Raw genomic sequence first — 7,589 nt, forward strand, 5'->3', positions numbered from 1 at the left:
AAAGTGTGAGGAAGAGACAGCTCTGGAAGGAACCAATGCAGGTAGTGACGTGGGGAGACACAGTTTCCTTAGAATGGACTGTGCCCTCCGAGGCAAGCGTGTGGCTGGTTTGTTCTAGGGTGGTGAATAAGGTCAACAGGAGCATCCCTGTAAAAGGCAGGTGCACCGTAAGGGATTAAGAAACCCTCCTGACCAAGCATTACCCGAACCTCCATGTAATAAGGCCTGGCCAGATCAGCCTGGAAAAAATGTCTGAGGTGTGTGTGTCATGATGAGTGGAAGAGGGAGGCAAAGAGATAAAATGCTGTCCTATGGAGTATACTCTAGAAAATGTCAAGAAAGTATTTTCAGGGGAGTATTGTGTCAAATTGTCCCTTCAGAAGTTAAGGACCCTCTGTAATCTGGAGTGGTCTGCCTTTAGAGTTGGTTGGCCTCCAGAGGGCACCCTAGACAGGAAGATTACTGACCAAGTGAAATAATAACAGGGGCATCAGGCCAACCTGGGCATCCAGATCAATTCCTACCTATTGATTTTTGGCTAAATGTAATTCAGATGCAGCCCGGGTGGCTAAGACAGTGCATGGCTGAGTACTGCAAAACCCTGGTTGCCCAAGGAGGCCCAAAGGAGGCCAGAAAAAATGTAATGTATAAGCCCCCCAAAAAAGAAATTAAACTCTTAGGAAGCCAAGAGAAACCAATTTTGCAGGCTCCTCCAGAGGAATTAGATGCCCCTCCTCCATATGTCCCATATATCCATCTCTAGCGAGGCTCAGACAAGAAGAGGGACAGATGTCCTTGGAGTAGACAAGCTCAGAAAGCAGCATGACACAAATATCACCTCAGAGAGAGAAATCTTCATGCCCGCTGTCCAAAATCAGGAAGAAAAGGCAGGACTAGGAAGCAGGAGACCTCTGATTTGGCCACACCTGAGTTTTGTAGATGCCACTTAGAGACACTCAGGCTCAAATGCATCTTAACGAACAGTGCCAGGTGAGAGGAGAGGAATGAGTCTACTCCTATTTACTCTTCTCCACAACTGATCATTTGAATAGGAAACATCACAATCCTTCTTATAAGGAAAACCTCCAGGAAGTAATCGACACAATGAAGTCAATATTCCTAACTCATAACCCTACTTGGGCAGACTGTCAGCAGCTTCTTGTTACTCTGTTCTGTGTGGAAGGAAGATATAGAGTAGTACAAGCAGCTCTTCTCTGGCTGGAGAGAAATGTGTCTGAAGGTAAAAATGATCCATGTTGATATGCAGAAGCCCCATTCCCTGACACTGACCCAAATTGGGACCCCAAAAAAAACCCTTATTTAGAACAATTACAGAGATACAAAGAGGCACTACAGAAAGCTGATGAAAGCCCCAGCTAGTACTATGAGAGACTCTGTGAGGCTTACATACTTTATACTCCCTTTGACCCCAAAACAGTTGAAAATCAGAGAATGGTTAATACAGCCTTTGTCAGTCACAGGGCCACATCAGGTGGAAGCTTCAAAAACTTGAAGGGTTTGATGGAAAGAATGCCTCTGAATTTATATCAGCAGCTAGTCAAGTGTTCATAAACCATGATCAGAAGGAAGAGAGAGAGGCTAAACAGAAACTAAAAGAAAAAGATGAAACAGTGCCAACAGCTCAGGCAAAAGTGCTAGTGGTCACCCTAGCTGACAGGGGAAATTTCTTTGGAAGACAGCAAGGCCAAGGCTGTGCCCAGGGCCAAGGGAAGGACCAAAATGCAGCAGGAGGCCAATTCAGAGTAGGAAGGAACCAATGTGTAATTTGTAAAAAGGAAGGTCATTGGAAAAATGATTGCCCAGAAAAGGATAAGGGTAAAAACCAAATTTAGGAGATGCAGTCAAACCAGAGGTTCTTTCCTTGCCCACGGCATGATAATTCCACTGTCCTGAAATCCAGTACTGACCTAATAGGCATGGTTGAAGCTGAAAATTATGCAGACTGAGACAGATCGGGCTCTCTGTCTCTTCACCTCCAGGATCCCATGGTCAAAATGGATATAGGGGGCCAACAAACAAGTTTTATGGTAGATACAGGTCCTGAGCACTTAATAGTGACTCAACCAGTTGGGCCATTAACCAAAAATTATGCTACCATCATTGGGGTCACCAGAGTGTCAGAAAGAAGGCCTTTCTGTCAATCTAAAAGACGTGTAATTCCTGCTTGGGAAATTCAGCATGAGTTTCTATACCTATCCAACTGGCCAATCCCTCTTTTAGGAAGAGACCTACTCCAAAAATTGCAGGCACAAATCTTTAGCCAACCAGGGAACATAACTTTGAATCTAGGCCAATCTAAGGCAGTGGTGTTTACCCTCACTCACCCAAAGTCTGAGGAATTGAGACTATGCAGAGGCACTCCCTGGTTGGGCACTAGATAGACCCGAGGCTGTGACAGCAAGTATGATTTTAACTCTAGGATACCTGAAGTTTGGGCAGAAAACAATCCACAAGGACTGGCAGTCAATCAAGCACTGGTCTTTGTAGAGTTATTGCCAGGAGCCATCCCAGTGAGAGTCCACCAATACCTTATTTTCATGGATGCAGTCCAGGGCATTCAGAAGTAGATAGAACAGCTCATTGAATATGGGATTTTAAGATAGTGTAATTCACCATGGAACACACCTCTTTTACCAGTGAAAAAACCATCTGGTGAATATGGGCCAGTGCAAGACTTCCATGCTGTTAATAGAGTTACAGTCACAATCCACCCAGTGGTGCCCAATCTATACCCCTGGCTTGGACAAATACCTGCTAGTGCAGTCTGGTTGACTTGCTTAGACTTGAAGGATGCATTCTTTTGTCTCAGGCTGTCTTCCATAAGCCAGCCCGTTTTTGCTTTCCAATGGGGAAAAACGCAGTACACTTGGACTATATTCCCACAAGGGTTTCAGAATTATCCTACAATATTTGAAGAAGCACTAACCATGTACCTCAAAGCTTTCATTCCACCTAACGATGAGTGCATTATCCTGCAGCACATTGATGATGTTTTGTTTGCAGCCCCGACTAGTAGATTGCCGAAAGGATACTAAAGACCTCCTTCACATCCTGTGGAAGGCAGGTTATAAAGTCTACTGGAAAAAAGTCCATAGGCTCAAAAAGGGTCAAATATTTAGAGTTCATGGTAAGTCAAGGAAAAAGACAGTGTGGTAGTGAGTGGAAGCAGGGTGTGTGTGCACTTTCTACCTTGACCACTCGCCAACAAAACCAGGGAGTCTTTAGAGGCAGCAGGTTTTGTTGTATTGTAAACTTCGCACTCATTGCTAAGCCCATCTATGAAGCCACAAAAAGGGGAGAAAAGAAACACCTCTGGGAAATAGATTTTTTAAAAGGCCTTCACAAAAATTAGGAAAGCCTTAATTCAGGCCCCAGCCTTAGAACTACCAGATCAAACCAAGCCTTTCTTCTTATACGTACATGAAAGAGAAGGAATGGCTATCGGAGTCGTAACACAAATGCTGGGGTTGTGGCATTGACCTGTAGCATATTTATCCAAGCAGTTAGACTCTGTAGCACTAGGCTGGCCCCATTTCAAAGCTGTAGTGGCCACAGCCTATTGGCTCAGGAGGCTGGCAACCTGACATTAGGACAGCAGTCAATCATCCAGGTACCCACAGTGTAATTACCTTACTAGACCAGAGAGGACATTACTGGCTGTCAAACCCTAGGGTGACTAGGTAGGTACCAAGGGTTCTTGTGTGAGAACCCTTACATAGTTGCTGAGACAGTGAATACTCTAAACCCAGCTACCCTGCTACCTGTAGGTGGGACCCTCTCACATTATTGTATAGATATAGTAGATAAGGTGTTCTTGAGCTGAAGGGATATGCCTTTTAGTGATTCAGAAGTTGTTTGCTTGACAGATGGCAGCAGTTTTATCTCAGGAGGAAACTACTGGGCCAGGTATGCCGTGGTAACATATGATTATGGGCTAAACAATGACTCAGTGGTAGAGGCAAAGTCTTTGCCCTTGGACATCAGCCCAGAAGGCAGAATCAATTGCTCTAAGAAGGGCCCTGTTACTAGCAAAAGGAAAAGTGGCCAATATGTATACTGACTCCAAAAATGCCTTTGCTATGCTGCATGCCCATGGGAGCCATATATAATGAAAGAGGGCTCCTGACAGGTAAAGGAAAGGAAATAAAACACAAAGAAGGAAACTTGCAGCTTTTAGATGCTGTATGGGCACCAGAAAAGGTAGCTGTTCTGCACTGCAAAGGATACCAGGCATATGGGTCTTATGAGTCTAGAGGAAATAGGAAAGCAGAGAGGCTATAGCAACTCCATCATTGGAGGGCAAGGAGTTTGCGACGCCTCTTTTTCCAGAATCTCTACCTATGGGAAAACCTAGTTATGCCCCTACTGAAAAGGCCCTGTTCACTCAAGAGGCTGGGAATTATTCCAAAAGTGGGCGGTGGCAATTCTCAGCTGGGCAGCTGGCCATTCCCAACATAATGGCCCTGAAGTTTGTGAAGCAGTTCCATGAGAGAACACATATGTAGAAGACAGCTTTAGAAGCCCTAATAGGGCACCATTTTTACGTGCTGCACCTCACTGTCACCACTTGTGCTGTTAGTAAAAACTGCTTAACCTGTGCCCAAAACAATCTGTGGCAAGGCCACTTCAACACCCAGGAATTCAGAGTAGAAGCAACCTTATGTGAAAACCTACTTGTAGATGTTACCAAATTGCCTGGAGCAGAACGCTATTGGTATATGTTAGTATTCATCTGTACTTACTCCAGGTGAGTTGAAGCATTCCGCACTCAAACTGAAAAGGCCAGAGAAGTGACCAGAGCCTTATTAAAGGATGTTATCCCCAGGTTTGGGCTGCCTCTGACTCTAGGATCCAACAGTAGACCAGCATTTGTAGCTGAGATTGTTCAAGATCTCTCTCAGCTGTTAAAAATAAATTGGAAGTTACATACTGCCTACCATCCCCAGAGTTCAGGGAAAGTAGAGCAAATAAACCAGACACTAAAACAACTGCTAAAGAAATTCTGTCAGGAAACACACTTATGGTGGAATCAAGTCTTGCCCATGGTCCTCAGAGTGAAATGCACCCCAACCAAACAGACTGGATATTCATCTTATGAACTTTTGTTTGGGAGACCCCCCACCAACTTATAATCCAGGTAAAAGGAGATCTTAAGGAAATAGGAGAAATAACATTAAGGAGTCAAACAGGCCTTAAGTATAGCCATGGAGCAAGTACAAAGCTGGGTACAGGAAAGAATAACTATAAGTTTAATAACTCCAATCCGTTCATTTAAACCAGGAGACTGTTTAAAAGTGGAACCGAATCACATTGGGCCTTACATGGAAGGGCTGCTTTATTTCTACCCCCACTGCTGTTAAAGTTGCCAAAGTTGTTTTCTGGATTCATCACAGCCAGTTAAAGCCAGCAGCCCAAGACAAGGGGACCAGTCAGCCAGATCCAGAGCATAACACCATGCTAACTTTGTGATGCGTTGTTGACAAGGACCAGGACCAGCCCTGTTCGGTCTCAGATGCAGTTGACCCTGAGGAATCATTAAGCCCTGCTCTACTCACAACACCAAAAGCTGACTTGTCAATGCATGGCTGAAGCTTGAGGAATCGCCACCGGACAAGTATATGTGGAGTGAAAGCTTAAGCCTTGTTGTTATTTTAGTAATATTAATGATCCCGTTAGCATGTTGTCATTGCTGCCAAGTTTTGTTCCCAGGAATAAACATTTCTTGTCCAGTCTTAGTATAAAATTTATGCCTTTCATTTTGCCCATGTTAGCTCTTATGGCAAATTCAGTAAGGGGGTAAATCAAGAATGGGTGTCCTATGTGCACCCACACTACATGGATAGGGAATGCACAAGTTAAAACCCTACTATACCAAACACATTGTGAGTGTACAGGAGCTTCCCCAGGATCTTGCATTATAATCAAGCTACCTATTCAATTTGTGATCTAGGTGATGGTCAGTCTTATATGTGCTGTGATCCCAAACTTTTTCCTGAGACTTGGTTTGGACCCCAGGAAAAGTCAGCAGAAGGAACCCTTTACAACCTGACTTGGGTATCCCCTTCTCATTAAGGAAGTGTGTTCTTATACTTAGATGCCTGTCGGGTAATAAAAACACTTCTTAAAAATAATAGTTGTAGCTTCAACTTGTTATAACACCCCCATTAGAGAAATCCTGTGTGCACAAGGTGTAGCCACAAAACCTATAATCCTCAAGTGAAGCAGGCTGAGCTTACTCCAATCCCCACTTGGATCAGTGATGCCATCTACTGGTAGGATTATAATGACTGTGAAATAGGAGATAAAGGGAAAATCTGCAGTCTCATAGAATTCACTATGTTGGACCCAGACTCACCTATTTGGGTCACAGGCATCAAAGAACCAGCAGGATATAATAATTTAACTAAGGTAGATGAAGAAAATGCTGAGAAAAGAAAGATAGGCCTTGTGTATCTCAAATGGGCAAATGAAGACACTGTGTCTTTTTTATACTGTCAAAATACCTAAGCTTATTGACCCCAACAGTGGTTTCAAGTCTTTAAGTCATTCAATGAACATTTTAACCAATTCCTGAGTCACCTTCCACCACTAGGAATCTATTTGCTCAGTTAGCTGAAAGTATAGCAGGAAATCTAGGGGGTCACCTCATGTTACATATGTGGAGGAACTAACATGGGGAGCAGTGGCCTTGGGAAGCAAATGAATTGTTACCCAAGACAATTATGCTTTAACCCTTTATGCCTCAGATACTCCAGAGTTATCATCCACAGGCTCCAGTGCTAGGCTTCTAAAAACTTCTGTTATAGGAAGGTCCTGTACTGACCACTGGGGAGCCACCTATACTAATCCAGTAGGTGAACTGGCATGCCTAGGACAGGAATATTACAATGAAACTACAGGAAAGACCTAATGACAGAGGGAGGACAGGCCAGGTAAGAGCAGCTCCGAGCCACCTCGTTTTAACCCGTTTTCCAGATTTCCTTCCTTAAACCATTCTTGGTACCAACTAGAAGCTCCAAATGCTTGGTGGGCACCCTGAGGCCACAACTGGATTTGTGGCCTGCAGGCATACAGGCAGTTGCCAGAAAAATGGATGAGGGCTTGTGTGTTAGGCATCATCAAACCATCATTTTTTTTTGCTTCCAGTGGAGCAAGGGAAGACATTAGGGTGCTCTATATACCATGAGTCCAGAATAAGAGCAAGCAAGCAATAAACATAAAGAAAGATGTACAAATAGGAGACTGGAAAAACACCGAATGGCCCCCAGAGAGAATAATTATTATGGTCCAGCTACTTGGGTCCAAGATGGGATATGGGGATATCACACTCCCATCTGTGTGATAACTGCATCATTAAGTTACAGGCAGTCCTAGAAATTACAAACAATGAAACATACAGAGCTTTAGATTTGCTACCCATACAAGCCCCAAGGATGAGAAATGCAATATATCAGAATAAGCTGGCACTAGATTATCTCCTGACCTCAGAAGGAGAGGTTTGTGGAAAATTTAACCTAACCAATTGTTTAGAATTTGATGACAATGGAGATAGATCACCGAGACTTTGG

The sequence above is a fragment of the Callithrix jacchus genome, chromosome 17, assembly GCF_049354715.1.
Source record: "Callithrix jacchus isolate 240 chromosome 17, calJac240_pri, whole genome shotgun sequence".
NCBI classification, from domain to species: Eukaryota; Metazoa; Chordata; class Mammalia; order Primates; family Cebidae; genus Callithrix; species Callithrix jacchus.